This window comes from Rhinatrema bivittatum, chromosome 2 (genome assembly GCF_901001135.1).
Source record: "Rhinatrema bivittatum chromosome 2, aRhiBiv1.1, whole genome shotgun sequence".
Classification (NCBI taxonomy): domain Eukaryota; kingdom Metazoa; phylum Chordata; class Amphibia; order Gymnophiona; family Rhinatrematidae; genus Rhinatrema; species Rhinatrema bivittatum.
Genome location: NC_042616.1, coordinates 378,225,202 through 378,244,657, shown reverse-complemented (window position 1 = coordinate 378,244,657; position 19,456 = coordinate 378,225,202). Strand labels below are relative to the sequence as shown.

The 19,456-nt window shown below is 48.9% G+C and overlaps 1 protein-coding gene across 3 annotated transcripts in view; it reads right to left on the bottom strand.

The window, feature by feature from the left end:
• ELP2 (elongator acetyltransferase complex subunit 2) overlaps nt 1-19,456 on the bottom strand; it is a 751,239-nt gene that overhangs the window by 282,233 nt on the left and 449,550 nt on the right. The gene's annotated exons all lie outside the window — the stretch shown is intronic.

The window sequence follows — 19,456 nt, the reverse complement described above, 5'->3', positions numbered from 1 at the left end:
TTTTGGAAAAGAGAGGTCGCTACCAAGGGATTGAGTGACCACTCATGTGGTTGGAAGACACGGCTCAGCCGGTCTGCCAAGACATTTTCTACTCCCGGCAAGTAGGTGGCCCTGAGGTACATGGAACGGGAGAGGGCTTCCGCCCAAATCTGCTCAGTTTCCTGACAGAGAAGGAAGGAGCCTGTGCCTCCCTGTTTGTTGACGTACCACATGGCCACCTGGTTGTCCGTCTGAATCAAGATTATGTGATTTGATAGGCAATCTTGAAAAGCCCTGAGAGCGTATCGGATTGCTCGAAGCTCCAGGAAATTTATCTGGTGTTTGGCTTCCTCTAGAGACCGGAATCCTTGGGTTTGTAAACTGTTTACATGGGCTCCCCAGCCGACGTTGGAAGCGTCGGTGGTGAGAATTATTTGAGGATCTGGTGGATGAAAAGGTAAGCCTTGTAGGAAGTTTGATTGATTTTTTCATCAGGCAAGGGACAGATGGAGTGCACTGGTGATGCGAACAATGGTCGACAGAGGCTGAGTGGCTTGGATCCATTGTGATTTCAGAGTCCATTGCATGACTCTCATGGCCAGACGGGCCATTGGAGTCACATGAACTGAGGAGGCCATGTGTCCCAGCAGAATGAGAAATTGGCAAGCTGTTGCTGTGAGTTGAGACTGCAAATGGCAAGCTAGGGACACAAGGGTTTGGACACATTGATGAGGAAGGAAGGCTTTTTCCTGTAAGGTGTCCAAGTCTGCTCCAATGAAGGATAAGGTTTGAGATGGGACTAAGTAGGATTTCTCGTAGTTGACAAGAAACCCTAGAGAAATTAGAGTTTGAATTGTCAGGGTCAGGGAAGACCGAGCGATTTGCTGGGTTGGGGTCCTGATTAACCAATCGTCCAAGTAGGGGTAGACATGGACACCTTCCTTCCTGAGGAACGCTGCAACCACTACGAGACATTTGGTGAAAACTCGTAGTGCGGATGCTAGGCCAAATGGGAGCACTCGGTATTGATAGAGGTTTTTGCCTACTAGAAATCGGAGGTATTTGCGATGAGCCTGAGTTATCGCAATGTGGGTATAAGCGTCTTTCAGGTCTAGAGAGCAGAGCCAGTCCCCTCTTTGCAGCAGAGGGAGAAGCGATCCCAGGGTTACCATCTTCAACTTCTCTCTGTAAAGGTACTTGTTGAGGGCCCGTAGGTCTAGGATTGGTCGAAGTCCTCCTGACTTTTTTGGGATCATAAAGTACCTGGAATAGAACCCTAATCCTTGTTGTAAGAGAGGAACGGGTTCTATAGCGTTTGACTGGAGGAGAAGGGAAACTTCCTGCTCTAGAAGAACAGAGTGGTCGGTAAGTCTCCACGCTTGCAGAGGTGGAAAGTCCGAAAGAAGAGTTAGGAAGTTTAGATGGTAACCCTGTGCAATTATCGCTAGCACCCATTGATCTGTGGTGATGCGATGCCATATTTCTGTAAAGTGGCTTAATCGACCTCCTACTGGTATGTTTGGTAGAGGGATTAGGCGTCTGCTCTCTAAGTGAAAGTCAAAACCCCGACGCAGGGCCTGGTTGCGGAGCTGTTGTGGGCTTTTGCTTTCGAGGTTGACGGGGCTGAGGCTTTTGATACGGCCTCGTTGACCTAGATTTGGTGTGTGGGGGATAATACTTCCGTGGGCGGAAGAATGACTTTTTAGGTTCCCTCTTAAATGGTTGTTTAGAAGGGAAGTCAGAAGGAATTGATGAGAGCTGTTTAAGGGTCTCGTGATGATCCTTCAATTCCGCAACTATTTGGTGAATTTGCTCACCAAACAAATTATCCCCTAAACAGGGCAGGTCGGAGACCCTGTCCTGAACCTCCGGGCGAAGGTCAGAAGACTTAAGCCAAGCCCAGCGTCTTACTGAGATGGCTGTAGCAGACAGTCTAGTGGAAGCATCGAAGATGTCATAAGATGTTCTTATCTCATGCTTTCCAGCTTCAAATCCTTTAAGTACGAGGGTTTGAAGGTGTTGTTGGAATTGTTCTGGTAAGGTATCCGAAAATTCTTGTATCTGCTTAAAAATGACTCTATTGTATTGGGTCATATACAGCTGATAAGAAGCTATCCTGGAAATGAGCATGGGCCCCTTGGTATACTTTTCTGCCTATACTATCTAGGAACTTGCTCTCCTTAGTAGGAGGTATGGATGAGTATGGCTTCATTCATTTAGCTTTCTTTTGAGCTGACTCTACCACAACAGAGTGGTGGTCTAGCTGAGGTTTTTGAAAGCCAGGTGCTGACTGTACAAGGTAAGTAGAGTCAGATTTTTTGTTTACTGGAGCAATAGATCCAGGAGTTTCCCAATTCTTTTTTAGAAGGTCCAGAAAAACCTGATGAATTGGAATGGAAGTGATGACTTTTGGGGCATCCAGAAATTGTAGTAACTCCATCATTTGGTGCCTGTCATCTTGCTCTGACTGAAGCTGAAAAGGGACCAATTCTGACATTTCCTTCACAAAATTGGTGAAAGAGAGGTCCTCGGGGGGGAGAACGCTTTCTGCTTTCAGCAGGAGAGGGTGGTGAAGGTAAATCATCGGTATCTGTGGAAGTATCATCACTCCAGGTGTCATAAGGGTCAGGTTGCTGACCTGTAGGACCACGAGGGGGTTGGATAACTGAAGGTCCCGGTTGAGGCTCCGAGAAACCCGAAGGAACCACCGGGGGCATCGAAAATACCCTTGGAGGCATCGGTGCCGGCATCGAAGGCATCGATGGAGCCGATGTGCGTACCGCCCCGGAGGAATGTATCGGTGGCGAGGGACGACACGGCATCGATGGAACCACTCCCGAAGGAGGAATTCGATACAGTGTTTCTGCACCAGATGAAGTTGGCATCAGGGAGCGCACCGGTGCTGTTGGTGACCCAGATATCACCGGTGGAAGGGCGGTCATGAGAGCTTCCATCCGGGCGAGCAGCGGTGCCAGCGCTGCTGGAATCGGGTCGGTGACTGGTTCCACTTTCGGTGCCGGAGTCGGTGCCGAAGGAGTCTGGAACCGTTGCATCGCTTTGTCGATGGCCTCCTGGACCAGCCGGTCCAGTTATTCCCGGAGACCTGGGGTAACAATACCCGGCTCCGCGGTAGAGGGAAGCTGAGGCTGAGAAGGAGGGACCACCGTCACCGGTGGAATCGCGGCTCGCAAACCCCGATGGGGTGAGGGTTGCCTCAGTGTCTCAGAAACAGAAGTGGACGGTGCCGCTTCTGATCGAGACTTCTTCGGTGGAGGCTCGGACGGTACCGAGGTCGATGACTTCGATTCTTCGACGGTCCGAGACTTGCGATGTCGATGACGATGCTTTTCCCTCCGATCCCCACGATCCTCGGGGGAAGGGATGGGAATCAATGGTCGTGGAGATGTCGATGGCAGACGGTCACCGGGAGGTTGCCGACGATGGAAGGACTTCGACGGTGCCAGTTCCGAGGACGTCGATGCAACAGACGGCGTCGGGGTGTGAGCATGGAATAGGAGTCCCATCTTCTCCATTCTGGCTTTGCGACCTTTTGGTGTCATAAGGGCACATTTGGTGCAAGTCAGGACATCATGCTCACTCCCTAAACATAATAGACTCTGTGAGGGTCTGTGATAGACATAGTGCGCGTACAATCTGGACACCGTCGGAACCCCGACGCCATGGCCATTGACCAAAAATTTAGCCGCGGGACGGTCGACGGCCAGCAGGCCGCGAGGGTCGAACTCGACGGTAATCGGTGAAAAACGGCAAAAAAACCTACCGAAGTACCGCAGGCTAAATTTAGATAGAGGGGGGACCCCTGTGGGGCGAATTTTACTTCAAAGAAGTTCAAAAGAAATTCCTGACATGCATGTGGTAAGAGCTCCTTAACCGCGTGGCTACTGCTGTGCGGAAAAAAGAAGACTGAAGGGGGACCCCTGCTGGCTGCAGGGTTGGTGCCATGCTGGGCATGCCCAGTAGGGGTCAGTCAAAGTTCCAGAAACTTTGACAGAAGTTTTCCGTGGTTGGGCTCCATCCTCGATGTCACCCATTTGTGAGGACAACCATCCTGCTTGTCCTGTGAGAAATATTTGTACACACTGCCAGCCTTGTTCACAGTCCCATTTGTTTCCTGGGGTGAAAGGAGGGAAATCCCACCCACTAACACCTTCTTCCCCAGGTGGAGGAACCAGGAAACAAGAACATGAGGACTGACAGTGTCTGCCCTGGGGTGGGGCTCCCACCAGGTTGGTCAAGAGGGTGTTAACATATCAAAATGTTTTGTGATTTTATTCTTTATAACAGTTTCCACAATTTTTCCCAGCACTGAATTCAGGCTCACCAGTCTATAGTTTCCCAGATCACCCCTGGAGCCCTTTTTAAATATCGGGATTACATTGGCTATCTTCCAATCTGCAGGTACAATGGATGATTTTAATGATAGGTTACAAATTAATTGAAATAGGTTTGAAATGTCATTTTTTAGTTCTTTCAGAACCCTGGGGTGTATACCATCTGGTCCAGGTGATTTACTACTCTTCAGATTGTCAATCTGGCCTACCACATCTTCCAGGTTTACCATGATTTGGTTCAGTTCAACTGAATCATCACCCTTGAAAACCGTGTCCAGAACAGGTATCTCCCCAACATCCTCTTCATTAAACACCAAAGCAAAGAAATCGTTTAATCTTTCCGCAATTTCCTTATCCTCCCTAAGTGCCCCTTAAACCCCTCAATCATCTAATGGTCCAACTGACTCTCTCTCAGGCTTTCTACTTCGGATATATTTTTTAAAGTTTTTACTGTGAGTTTTTGCCTCTATGGCCAACTTCTTTCCAAATTCTCTCTTAGCCTGTCTTATCAATGTATTACATTTAACTTGCCAGTGCTTATGCATAATTCTATTTTCTTCTCATGGATCTTTCTTTGAATTTTTGAATTAAGAACTTTTGGCTAAAATAGCTTCTTTTACCTTGCTTTTTAGTCATGCTGGCAATCGTTTGACCTTCCTTCCACCCTTCTTATTGCGTGGAATACATATGGACTGTACTTCTAGGATGTTTTGGTTTTTTGTTTATTTTTTAACAATGTCCATGCCTGTAGTACACTTTTTACCTTTGTAGCTGCACCTTTTAATTTTTTTAAACTATTTTTCTCATTTTATCAAAGTTTGCCTTTAAACTTTCAAAAGTGCTAGAGCCATGGATTTACTTAATATATCCCTTCCAGTTAAAAATTCAAATTTATCATATTATGATCATTATTGCCAAGCGGCCCCACCACCATTACTTCTTTCACCAAATCATGCACTCCACTGAGAATGAGATCTAAAATTACTCCCTCTCTCGTCAGTTCCTGAACCAATTGCTCCACAAAGCTGTCATTTATTCCAACCAGGAACTTTATTTCTCTAACATGTCTGATTGGGGTAATTGAAATCTCCCATTATTACTGTACTACCAATTTGGTTAGCTTCCCTAATTTCTCTTAGTATTTTACTGTCCGTCTCAACATCTTGGCCAGGTGGATGGTAGTGTACTCCTATCACTATACTCTTCCCCAACACACATGGGATTTCTATCCATAAAAATTCAATTGTGCGTTTAGTCTCTTACAGTATCTTTATCCTGTTGGACTCTATGCCATCCCAGACACAAAGCACCACCCTGCCACCAAGATGCTCCTCTCTATCATTGCAATATAATTTGTACCCTGGTAAGGCACTCATTGGTTAACCCTTTTCCACCATGTCTCTGAGATGCCAATTAAATCTATATCATCATTCACTGCTATATACTCTAATTCTCCCATCTTTCTTCTTAAACGTCTGGCATTTGCATACAAACATTTCAAAGTGTGTTTTTTGTTTGTATTACCATTCTGCTTTTCAGTTGACAGGGATAAATTGGAATCTTTTAGCTCGGGTGAGTTTTTAATTATAGGCACAGACTACATTTCTTATTATTGGAACCTCTCTGTTGGGATGCCCTAACTCTAATGCTTCCTTAGTATCCTTTGAAGATACCTCCCTTTGAACCATGCGCTGCAGAGCGACTGTCAGCTTTCACTTTTGATTTAGTTTAAAAGCTGCTCTATCTCCTTTTTAAAAGTTAGCGCCAGCAGCCTGGTTGCACCTTGGTTAAGGTGGAGTCCATCCCTTCAGAAAAAGATTCCCCCTTCCCCAAAAGACTCTCCAGTTCCTTACAAAACTGAATGTCTCTTCTTTGCACCATCGTCTCATCCATGCATTGAGACTCCGGAGCTCTGCTTGCCTCTGGGGACCTGCTCGTGGAACAGGGAGCATGTCAGAGAATGCTAACCTGGAGGTTTGGGATTTCATTTTTCTACCTAAGAGCCTAAATTTGGCTGAACCACCCTCCCACATTCTCTTATGTTGTTGGTGCCCACAGGTACCATGATATCCGGTTCCTCCCTAGCACTGTCTAAAATCCTATCTAGGTGATGCAGGAGGTCCGCCACCTTCGCATCGGGTAGGCATGTTACCAGGAGATTCTCATGTCCACCTGCCACCCAGCTATCTACATTCCTAAGAATCAAATCACCAACTATGATTATCGACCTAACCCTTCCCTCCTGGGCAGTAGCCCTGGGAGACACATCCTTGGTGCGAGAGGATAATGTACCAACTGGAGAGCAAGTCCTTGTACAGGATCATTCCCTGCTGCACCAGGTTTATGCTCTCTGATCATGAGACCTTCCTCCACCAAGGTAGTACCAGGGCTGCCAGACTGGAGTTGCGACTTGGTTACTATGTCTCTGAAGGTCTCACTATATACCTCTCTGTCTGCATCAGCTCCTCCAGGTCTGCCACTCTAGCCTCCAAAGATCGGACTTGTTCTCTGAGAGACAGGAGCTCTTTGCATCGCATGCACACGTACAATTTCTCACAAGTGGTTAAAAAATCATACATCTGACACTCAATGCAAAAGACTGGGAGGCCCCCCTCTTGTTGCTGGATTGCTGCCTTCATCTTAAATGTGTTCAGTTCTTAGTTAAGTTTTAGGTTCCTATGAGAGTAGGACTGCATACAATTAGGATCCTTTAAATGTATCAGTGTATTCACTATGGGGCGGATTTTCAGAGCCCTGCTCGCCTAAATCCGCCTAAATCAGGGCGGATTTAGGCGAGCAGGGCCCTGCGCGCCGGTGCGCCTATGTTCAATAGGCCTACTGGCGCGCGCAGACCCCGGGACTCGCGTAAGTCCCGGGGTTTCGCGAGGGGGGCGTGTCGGGGACGTGTCGGGGGCGGGCCCGGTCGGCGCGGCGTTTTGGGGGCGTGTCGGCAGCGTTTTGGGGGCGGGGCCCGGGGGCGTGGTTACGGCCCGGGGCGGTCCGGGGGCATGGCCGCGCCCTCCGTACCCGCCCCCAGGTCGCGTCCCGGCGCGCTAGTGGCCTGCTGGCGCGCGGGGATTTACGTCTCCCTCCGGGAGGCGTAAATCCCCCGACAAAGGTAAGGGGGGGGTTTAGGCAGGGCCAGACGGGTGGGTTAGGTAGGGGAAGGGAGGGGAAGGTGAGGGGAGGGGAGGGGAGGGCAAAAGAAAGTTCCCTCCGAGGCCGCTCCGATTTCGGAGCGGCCTTGGAGGGAACGGGGGTAGGCTGCGCGGCTCGGCGCGCACCGGCTATACAGAATTGATAGCCTTGCGCGCGCCGATCCAGGATTTTAGCGGCTACGCGCGTATCTACTAAAATCCCGCGTACTTTTGCTTGCGCCTGATCAATACAGGCACACAAGCACACTAAATAATATATCCCAATAATTTACTTCTCCCCAATACTTTTAACAAGCAGTACTTACCAATTCTTTTCAGCCACCAGCAAGGTGATCCTCTCCTCTCAGTGCTCCCATAGGATTGTGGGTTACTGAGCTCTTCCCTTGCCAGTGGCAGGCGGAGTTCAATCGTACTCGAGAATCAGTCAGTGGTCAGTGGAAGGCGGAGTTCAGTCATAGTCAAGAGTCAAGCAAGCCAATGTCAAAACCAGAGATCCCCCCGAGGGAATACGGGACAGAAAGGCAGGCAAGAACAGCACAAACGGGCAGGAAGAGACATTGAAAAACTGAAGACTGACCACAAAATGAAGACAAAGAACTCAGGAATGAAGACCGGGGTTGCCAAGACAATGACCAGGAACACAGGAATGAAGATCAGGAACACCCTGAGGCAACTTGCTCTACTGAAGGTAGTCGACCCATTGCCGAATGCCGAGGCATCCTGCTGCAAGGGAGCTTTCCTTAAATATGGCAGCCTTGATGACATCATCAGCAGGGGCCATGGAGACTTTCCCTCCACAGCCCCTTTAAATCCCCCAAAGCGATGCGCGCACATGCCTAGGGCCAGCAATGTGTGCGAGGAATTGCGTCGGAGGGCATGTTGGACCCAGCAGCCTGCTGCGAAGAGTTTTGAGGCCTTCCCTGTCAACACAGTTTCCACTGGGCTTGGGGGCTGGAGGTAAGTGCCGAATGCAACATTTTCAATGTATAGATCTGCACAAAGTAATACACAATGCCAGTTTTTCATACACAATCAGGTCTGGCCTACACTCAGGAAAGTGTGGGAGTCAATGCAGTTCTCTAAAAAGAGCCCAATGTGCAGTGCTGGTCACATAGGTGAATACCTGGAAATTATGAAAAGATTTACAAACAAAATAGAAAACCTTCTGCCTCATCCAAGTCTATGATGCACCCACATCTTGAATACTGGATGAACTTCCGATCTCCCCACAGCACCTTCTCACCCTTATCTTCATTCTCTCCCACTAACAGCAGTACCTCCCCTCTCATCTTTGCATCTCCTCTCTTGCTGCACCTCTCCTCGTGCTCTATACCACCCCACTCCCAGTATCGCCATTCTCCCCTGCCAACAGCAGGATCTCCCCTCACTTTCTCTCACCTCCAGCAGCTCCCTGCTGTCCCTTCACCCAGATGCTCTGGGCTTCCCTCTTCTGCCAACAGCAGCAGGCTGGGCTTCCCTCTTCTAGCAATAGTGATAGCACTCTGGGCTCCATTTCTGGCAGTGACGCTCTGGCACGCGTCTGCCAAATTCTTCATTTTTGGCTCCAGCTCAGCTGCTGTTGAGCCTGCACCAGACATCCTCTCATTTTTAAGGGAGGGGGAGGCAGCACCAGCAGTTTAAAAAAAAACTTGTGGGCCTCATCCTGCTGATCTCACACACGAGAGCAGCAGCCAGGAAGCGTGGTCCTGTGAATTTTTAAAATGTTTGCACTATTGGCACAAGATGGAAACTGCTAGTAGACCATATGTTGGATAATCCTGTTACGAGCGCGCGCAGGCGCGGTCGTCTCGGGTGGGTGGTGAGCCCTTGGACCACGGCAGGACCCCAGGAGGAGCCCAAGGCCACACCGTGGGAGGTGAGCTGAGCAGGCATGGTGAGCCAGGCAGGCAGGAACAGAAGCAGGAAGTCCGGCCCTCAGCCGGACCTGCATGCCCATGGTAGCCAACACGGGGAAGTTGACTAATGAACGGTCCTCCGACTGTTCCCGGCCCTTTCGGACCTGCCGCAGGGAACGGCAATGGGCAGCAGGCCGGACAGAGGCGAGGGCAGACAGAGTCCTTAAACAGAAGACATCAAACGGGGCAGAAGCAGGCTGAAGCAAGACGGAGACATCAGGTCAAGGGCTGAAGCGAGACGCAGGAAAGGCCCAGGCAAGCAGGAACTCCGATGCTGGGATACTCACATCCGAAGCCCCCTCGGCTGGCAGAAGCTCAAGAGCCCGTGGGACGAATCCCTCCTGTTGGCCACTCCAGGGCCCAACAGGACAGAAGGCTCAGGAACCAGGTCAAGGCAGAGACAGGTAGACATCCGGACAAGGGCTGAAGCAGACACTGGAGACAAGGCTGGACGGGAACATTGCACTGTCCATCAGGGCGCCCTACTCAGCCCACCCGTGGGACTGAGTCACGGACCACCCTGTCCCAGACGCGCCCTACACAGCCCTGGGAGGCTGGTCGCGGACCACGCTGAGAAGGAGGGCGCGGGGAAGACCCAGGCGAACAGGACTCCGATGCTGGGAAACTCACATCCGAAGCCCTTACGGCTGGCAGGCACAGGAACAAACATCTAGGCAGGGTCAGAGACAGGCATCAAGGCAGAGACACTGGACATCAGGAACATCAAGCAGAGACAGGACAAGGCGCCATCAAACATGGAGGACCTGGATCGGCTAGGTTACAGGCGACTGTAATGCTCAGATCCAAGGCCAAGACACAGTGAACAGAAAGTCCTTAAATACTGGAGGTAGAAGGCAACTCCCTGGGAGGAGCTTGCCAGGACCGCCCACCGCTGGTCCTATAACTAGGGTAGAGAGCTGCGGGCCAGCCCCTAGGGAAGGGCGTCGCCCAACAGGAAGTCCAAACACTGAGGCTGCAAGCCACCGGCATGCCTCAGGAGCAGCTAGGCCTCTCAGGCCCTGGAGCAAGTCCTGGATGATGCGCAGGCGAGGCCCTGGCTTCAGAGCGGCTTCTGGAGGAAGGTAAGAGACCTCCTGCAGCGCAGCAGCAGGGGGGATCGCAACAAATCCTGCTGTAAAGGCACCTGCTCCTTGCTCCTGTCAGAGAGAATCAAGGATGGATTTTGTCCACTACCGCCCCAAGGCACTGATGCAGTGCCAGGGCCCTTCCAGTCCTCCACCCTGGCAAATCTATGGCTCCAGCAGCAATCCTTACCGCACAGTGAGGACAGGGACTAAGAGCCCAATATTCAGCACCACTTAGCCAGTTAAATTACAAGTTACCAGCTAAGTGGCAGCATTTAAATATCCAGCTACATTCAATAGCTGCCAGCTAGCCAAATAACTATTTATCTGGCTAAAATGGTAGGTGGGACAGGGCCCTAACTAGGAGCTACTTATCTAACTTAGTTGGAGAAATAGTGATTTTGAGACATATCTGGCTAAGTTAGTCTGGATAAGTTAGAGCTAATGTTAAGCAGGTCTACAGTTATCTGAATAAACTTATCTGGCTAACTCAAAGGTTATCTGGGTATATTCAACAGCGTGGTTGTGCCGTTGAATATCCAAGATAAATTTAAACAGCTAACTTACCTAACCAGCTAGGCTTTGAATATGGACCTCTAAAGCTTTATTCACAGGCTCCGCTTCCCACACAAAAGTCCAGAGGGGATGAGGCCTGTGAGTGCAGACTTGGTCCACATGCTTAGTGTGCTGTGAGAATTGCTGCTGAAACCAAGGTCTGTAGTGAGGGGTCAGGAGTGAGGGGTCAGGAGTGAAGGTGTTTTGTTTTTTTTTCTTTAAGAGCAAATTACAGGGGCTCAGATGGAGGGCTACATCTATCAAGCAGTACTATAGACATGGTTAGTAGTAGCAGCATCAGTGGTATGGCTAGCGGCTTCCCCCTCAGATTCATGTCTTAATGTTTCAATGTTAATCCGAAAGTTCAGGTCCTGTTAACAAGATCAGATTTCTGGTTTGTCATCAGTAACACCATCACTGCCCAGTGAGCCTGGACTGTGCAAACCTGGAGTTATAAATCAGGGAGAAGCTGAGGTCAGAGAGAGAGAAAGAAAGAGAAAACCCTGTACTGAGAGGATCAGGGAACCAAAGATGGGATATTTCATGTTTTATTTATTTCATTATTTGAAGTAATTGCTACTGAAATGAACTCAGTTCTTCCTATTCTGCCAACTCTCTTCCCCCTCCTCCCTCCATCAGTCTTAAATGGTCATCCCACCTGCTGAGGTCATAATGACAGCAGGAGGCTTATAAAAGGCAGAGCTGCCTGGGGTCAGTGGCATTTCACAGGAGGGCAGCAAGCAGTGAGCATCTCTGCTGGCTCTGGCTCTCAGGAGACTGAAGGACCTGAAGATTCTGGAATTGAACTCAAGCAACAGAACCAAGGTGAGATAATTGCAACATAGAACTCCAACCTGCACACCTCACCTTTTCTGCTATGTCCCATTTATCTTCCACCATACTATTCTCCCCATTCCCCCCCCCCCCTCCCCACCCATCCCTATTGTTGTTGTAGGGACTGCAGCTTGCAGATGTCAGGAGGCACCACCTAGTGAGGAAGGCTATGCAGGCGCCCTCCCCTGGGGTACATGAGGAAGAGAGGTAAGAGGTGGATTTAGGCCACAGGGGAGACCCGTGACCTCTATTTTAAGGCCCCCCTTCCCTTTCCCTAAATTTATTGTTGGTCTCCGGTGCCCTCTCTAGAGGGAGCTGGAGAAGAGAATTCCTTCTTGTTTCTTTTTTCTTCCCCTCTTTTACTTTAAGGGGGCGGGGTGGCCTTTGGCCGCCCCTGGGGCCCAAGCCTTAAATTAGGCTCCTCCCCTTTCTCCCTCCATCAGTCTCAAATGGTCTCTCCCACCTGCTAATGAGGTCATGATGATAGCAGGAGGCTTATAAAAGGCAGAGTTGCCTTGGGTCAGTGGCATTTCACAGGAGGGCAGCAAGCAGTGAATATCTCTGCTGGCTCTGGCTCTGGCTCTCAGGAGACTAAAGGACCTGAAGATTCTGGAATTGAACTCAAGCAACAGAACCAAGGTGAGATTATTGCAACATAGAACTCCAACCTGCATACCTCACCTTCCTTTTCTCACCTTACCTTTTCTGCTATCTCCCATTTATCTTCCACCATACTATCCTCCGGGCGGAAGGAGGTGGTTTACCACCTGGGGCTTCAGTGCCCCAGGCTCACCCCCTTCCTGTCCTTTTTGAAGGTTTTGTTTTTGGGGTTTTGGTTAAATTTCACCCCACACCTCCTGATTTACGGGCACGCATCCAGGAGAGGACCTCTGCGCCAGAGGGATGACCTGGTCAACTATCTCCTGTCCGCTGCCAGACACTCAATCTGGCAGTCGCGGCAGGAGATTTTGGCTAGGGGAAAGTCCCTCGACTGCAAGGTCCTCTTCCGAGGAGCAGTGCGTGCCCCGCTAAAAGCAGAGCACTTCTGTGCACTGTCCGCCAGGTGGGAGGAGGAGTTTGCCCGCCGGTGGGCAGTGGATGGGGTGCTCTGCTCCCCTCCCTCACCTCCCCTTTTTGAGTTAATCCTTAAGATTTAAGTTCTTTGAGTTATAGTTTGTTTTTAGTTGTGCACATTTTGGGTGTACCCCCACCCCTCAACCCTCGCTCAGAACCAAAGTGAGGGGGTGAGGGTCCCCTTCCCCTGATCCCAAAAGGGATCCCCTCCCTTACCCCCCCCCCCTTCCTTTGTATATGGTTGGTGACCCCTCCTGCCCCTTCCCCGCTCAGAAGGCGGATTAGGGGCTCCCTACCCCGAGGTTGTCGGCCCCCCCTCCCCCTTTTTCTTCCCCACACCCTCACCGTTGAGGAGAATGACAGACTCCAAACTGGAGAGCGGCATCAGGTGCGGCAGGAATGCCCACCCCCCTTCCCTGGCATGTGGAAGCGACACAGACCAAGATTAGGGTGCACCGGGCGCAGTAGCTCACACCCGTGCCTCCACAGGTAAGTTGACCGCAGGTGAGTGGGTATTAGGCCACAAAATGATCTGTGTTTTTTGTTTTGAGGCCCCCTCCCCTTCCTTTTATTTACTGTTGGTCTCCGGTGCCCTCACTAGAAGACGCCGGAGAAGAGAAGTTCCCCTTTTTTCTCCTTTTCGTTAAGGGGGCGAGGCGGCCTTCGGCTGCCCCCACCCCCCTTCCCCAGCCTTAAAAATAGGCTTTTCCCCCTCCTCCCTCCATCAGCCTCAGATGGTCTCTCCCACCTGCTAATGAGGCCAAAATGACAGCAGGAGGCTTATAAAAGGCAGAGCTGCCTGGGGTCAGTGGCATTTCACAGGAGGGCAGCAAGCAGTGAGTATCTCTGCTGGCTCTGGCTCTCAGGAGACTAAGGGACCTGAAGATTCTGGAATTGAACTCAAGCAACAGAACCAAGGTGAGATTATTGCAACATAGAACTCCAACCTGCATACCTCACCTTCCTTTTCTCACCTTACCTTTTCTGCTATCTCCCATTTATCTTCCACCATACTATCCTCCCCAATCCCCCCTCCCCCCAGCCCTTCCTTCCCCCCTTCATCCCTCCTCCCTCACCCTTTCTTCTCACATCTTCCTTCTACCTGCCTACCATCCTTCTTCCCTGTCCTTTTACTCTCTCATCCTTCCTTCTCCCCCCCAAAATTTTCTCCCCCTCCCCTTCTGCTTCCTTCTCCCTCACACCTTATTCACCACTCCTCTTCCCCTCCCCCTTTCCTACAGCTTTCCTTCACTCGTCCCCCTTTGCCCTTCCTTTTCCACTCTCCCTACCCCTTTCCTTTCCATTCCTCCTTTCATTCCCTTCCCACCATCTCCCTCTTCAATTCCTCCACCTTGCCTTTTCCCCTCTTCCCCATCTCCCCCTCCTCTCTGAACTCCATTTCCCCTCCCTCCCCTTCTCTCCTCTCTCCCCTTTCTTCCCCTCTTCTCTTTCCAACTCTGCTCCATTCTCCCTTCCCTTCTATCCTCACACCTACCCCTATCCTCCCTCTTTATCCCTTTCCCCCTCCCTATCCTCTTTCTCTCCCTTTACCCCTGCCCCTCTCCCCCTCGCTCTCCCTCTCTCCTCTGCTTGCTCCCATCCCTCTCTCTCCCTCCCCCTCTCTGCTACTCTCCCCTCCTCTCCCATCTCACCTCTCCCTTGCCCTCTCCGCTTTGTCTCTGCTACAATCTCGCTCCTCGCTCCTCTCCCCTCCCCCTTTCTTTTGTCTCCCCTCTCCCTACTCCCCATCCACCTCTTCCCCTCTCCCTATCCATCTCTCACCCCTGCCCCTCTCCACCTGTCTCCCCTCTCTCCCACTCCTCCCCCTATCCTCCACCTCACTCATCTCTCCCCTGTCCTCTTCCCCTCCTCTTCTATTTTCTGCTCTCCCCTTTTTCCTCTCCCCTCCTCACCCCAATCTGCCCTCCTCTCCGTTCCCCCTCACTCCAATCTCCCCTCTTCCCCATCTCTCCCCTCCCATTCTTGCCTTCTTCCTCCTCTCTTCCCCAGACCTCACCAGCAATCTCCCCTCTCCCTCCATTTCCCCTACTCCTCTCCACCTTCCCTCTTCCCTATCTCCCCCTTTCTCCTCATCCCTCTCACCCTCATCCCCCTAATCCTCTCCCCTCTCCCTCCTCTACCCCATCCCTACCTCTCCCCTCCTCCCTCCTTTCAACCTCTCTACTCTTACCCTCATCACCCTCTCCCTATCTCTCCCCCTCTCCCCTCATGACCCATCTCCCCTCTCCCTGTCTCCTCCTCATATCCTCACCCTCATCTCCCTCTCCTCCCCTCATATTCTCACTCTCATCTCCCCCTCTTCCACCATCTCTTACCCATTTCTATCCCCTTTCCCCCCCTCTAAACCTTTTCTCCACTCTCTCCCTCTCTCCCCATCTTTCCTCTCCACATTACCCTTTCCCATCTATCCTCTCTCCCTCCCCCTGTCTCACCCATCTCCTCTTCCCTCCTCTCCCCATATCTCCCAAATGTTTTCCCTCCTCCACTCCCCATTTCCACTATATCCTCCCTCATGTCCCCATATCTCCCCATCACCCCTCTCCCCATATCTCCCAAATTTCCTCTGTCTTCCCACCTCCACCTCCCCATAGCTCCATATCACCTCTGCCCTCCCTCATGTCTCTCATCTCCATCTGCTCTCCCCATATCCTCCAAAATCTCCTCTTCCTCATCTTCCCCAACATCTCCCCATCTCTCCTCCACATATCTTCCCCATCACAACATCTCTCCCATCTCTCACCCTCAACATCTCCCTCAATATCTCCCTCGCATTTCCCCCTCCCCTACATTTCCCCATCTCTCGCCCCTGCTCCCTCGCCAGCATCTCTCTCCCATCTCTCGTGGACGGCTCTCTCCCTTCCCCAACATCTTTCATCTTTCCTGCAACATCTCACCCTCCAGCATCTCTCCCCCTCGCCGACATCTTCCCATCTCCGACGCCTCCCCAGCATTTCCCGTTTCCCCCTCCCTCCCCATCTATCCAGTGTGTCCGCGTCTGTCCCCCTCCCCCATCTCTCCTCCACACACACATCTATGTTTGTCTATGTGCGGATGATACTAGGGAGAGATAAGAGAGCTGTGAGGGGGGGAGATGGGGGGGAATAGATGCAGATGTGTAGGGTGGATGGGGAGGGAGGGAGGGGGAGGTGGGGAATGTTGGGGAGATGTTGGAGATGGGGGGATGTCGGTGAGGGGGTGAGATGTTGGAGGAAGGATGTTGAGGAAGGGGGAGAGTTGTTTGCGGGGGATGGGAGGGATGGTGGGGGGCAGGAGTGGGAGGTGGGGAGATGTAGGGGAGGGGGAGGATATGTTGAGGAGAGATGGGGAGAGGAGGGGAGAGATGGGGAAGATATGGAGAGAGAATGAAAAGTGATTTAAAAAAAACTTGGTCAAAGATTTGGTAGCTGGGATTCAATACTAAGAAGTGCAGTCATACATCTGGGGTGGGGCAATCCAAAAGAGCTTATGTGATGGGTGGTGAAAGACTAATGTGATGGACTGGGAGAGGGACCTTGCTGTGATAGTGTCTGATGATCTGAAGATGGCGAAGCAATGAGACAAGGCAATAGCTAAAGCCAGAAGAATGCTGAGCTATATATAGAGAGAAATAACCAGTAAGAAAAAAAAAAGAGGTCATAATGCCCTTGTACAGGTCCTTGGTGAGGCCTCACCTTGAGTACTGTGTTCAATACTGGTGCCCATATCTCAAAAAGGATAAAGTTAGGATAGAGGCGGTCCAAAGAGTGACCAAAATGGTGAGGAATCAGCATTGGAAGACTTATGAGGAGAGGCTAAAGGATCTGAATATGTACACCCTGGAAGAGAGAAGGTGCAGGGGAAATATGATACAGACCTTCAGATATCTGAAATGTTTTAATGGTGCACAATCATCACACCTGTTCCATTGGAAAGGGGGTCATGAAATGAAACTCCAGGGAAGACAACTCAGAACCAATGTCAGGAAATATTTCTTCCTGGAGAGGGTGGTGAATGCCTGAAATGCCCTTCCAGAGGTGGTGGTGAAGACAAAAACAGTCAAGGAATTCAAAGGAGCATGGGATAAACACTGTGAATCCCTAAAGGCTAGAGATTGGAAATAAAGAAAATGATGCATGGGGGTAACTTGCTGGTGTGGCAGTTGCTACCATTAACAATTAAGCCTTGATACTGTTAATGCAACTTCATCATTGCTCTCTGCTTCAACGGCAGTGAGAAAAAAAAATGAGCATATAATATAACACCAACCCTAATGGCTCTACACTGGCTACCAATTGATTCACGCATTTTTTTAAAAACATTATGTACCCCACATAAAGTAATTTTTGGCGATCAAAATAACTGAATGAAAGCTACTATCGTAAGATTACACACTCTACAAAGAAACCTCAGATCAGCAAATAAAGGTCTTCTGACGGAACTTTATGTTAACACGGCTAGACTAACGTTAGTGCGAGACAGAGCAATCTCACTAGCAGGCCTAAGACATTGGAATGAAATGCCACTTGAACTAAGAAGGCAATCAGATTTTAAAGTTTTTAAGAGATTTGAAACTTGGTTATTTAAGAGAGCTTATAGCATGGCTGATTGATGCATTTTATTAATCTGATTTTCTTATTCTGTTCTTATCTATTTTATTTTGATTTTAATTATTTGTTCTATTGAAAAATGTGTTTTTATTTCATTTCTGTGTATTAGAAATTTTTTATATACTCAAAGATGTATTTATTTTCTTATTAAACAACGGTCTAGAAAACCTGGTAAATACATATAATTTTATATGTTTTTTACAGGGTGATTGTATTTTTTAGTTTATTTTTATCTTTATTTTATTTATTGTTATTTTACTCTATTGAGTGATTTTAGGACAAGTCATTAAAGACTGTCCACTAAACTATGTAAACCGACATGAGGTGTATACAATATGTTCGGTATATAAAAATGCCTAAATAAATAATATGTATATCCTCTTTTTCTTACTAAGTTCTGTTGACACCCCCTCCATGTACTATGCACCCTGTTCCATGTACAAGTTCCTTGTAAACCGATATGATGTTTCTACAAATACCGGTATATAAAAGCTTTTAAATAAATAAAATAAACAAACTATTTCTGTGGACTCTCTGTAAACTCTCAGAAGGTTTTGAATTATACCACTGTGGTCAGATCATAAGACTGAAATCCCCCCTCCAAAAATAATAGGTCTTTTAGCAAAACCCACCAAGGAATCAGAGATGCATTCAAAGAATTTACCCTGCTCTTGATTCAGGGCATAGATTTTAGCTAAGATTACCATGGTACCATCTATTTTAGTATTAAGGAATAAAAATCTCCCCTCAATGAGACATTTATTTATTTATTTATTGAGTTTTATATACCGTCATTCGGTACAGCCATCACAACCGTTTACAAGATTCAAACAGAATACAGATAATTTAACAATGCTGATCGTTGCAAAAATAACAGTGGGAGGGATGACGGGATGGGTGGGGGGGGGGGGGGAGAAAGAAAGGAGGATAGTAACAGTATTGAGATTTATTCATCTTAGAGGCAGTCTTCTTTGTGTTGTTTCTTATAAGTTCATAGTGGTATGGCACTGGTTTATGTTGGTTGCTGTTTCTTTCTTGCGTGGGTTTGGTTGGTGGTACTGATTGTTGTTAGATCATTGATTTAACTGATTGTCAATGTAGACTTTGTGGAAAAGCAAGGTTTTTAGATCTTTCTTGAATGTTTTGATGTTGGCTTGTGTTCTCAAATCAGGTGGTAGGGAGTTCCATATTTTCAGGCAGGCAATTGAGAATGCTCTATCTCTTGTGGTTGATAGGTGAGCATCTCTGATGGTAGGAATTGTTAGACGAAATGTGTTTGATTGCAGGTTCCTATGGGCATTTTGTGGGGTGATTTTTAGACCTGTTTGTTTTTGATGATTGGTGTGTACTAATTTATGTATGATGGTCATGGTCTTATGTTCAATTCGGGATTTAATAGGAAGCCAGTGTAGTGAAATTAGGATGGGGGTGATGTGATCGTTCTTTTTTTTTTTCCAGTTAGGATTCTGGCTGCTGAGTTCTGTAGAATCTGAAGAGGTTTGATGTTGTTGTATGGAAGGCCAATCAGTAGGGAACTGCAGTAGTCCATGGTTGAGAAAATTAGTAGTTGCAGTACAGTTCTTAAGTCGTACGAGTTTAGGAAAGGTTTTATACGCCTTAGGGTTAGAAGTTTGTGATATCCTTCTTTGATTTTGGTTGTTATATGGTTTTTGTAGGAAAGGTTTTTGTCAATGATTACTCCAAGGTTTCTGGTGTGAGTGACGGGGATATTGGGTTCATTTGATTGTTAGCTGTGAGTTGGGGTGGTGGTGTTGGATTGGGTTTTCTGTCCATGATGATTATTTCGGTTTTGTCAATGTTGATTATGAGTTTTAATTTTGTTAGGAATTGTTTGATTGAGTCAAGTTAAGTAGAATAGATGTTTCTTTGTATGTT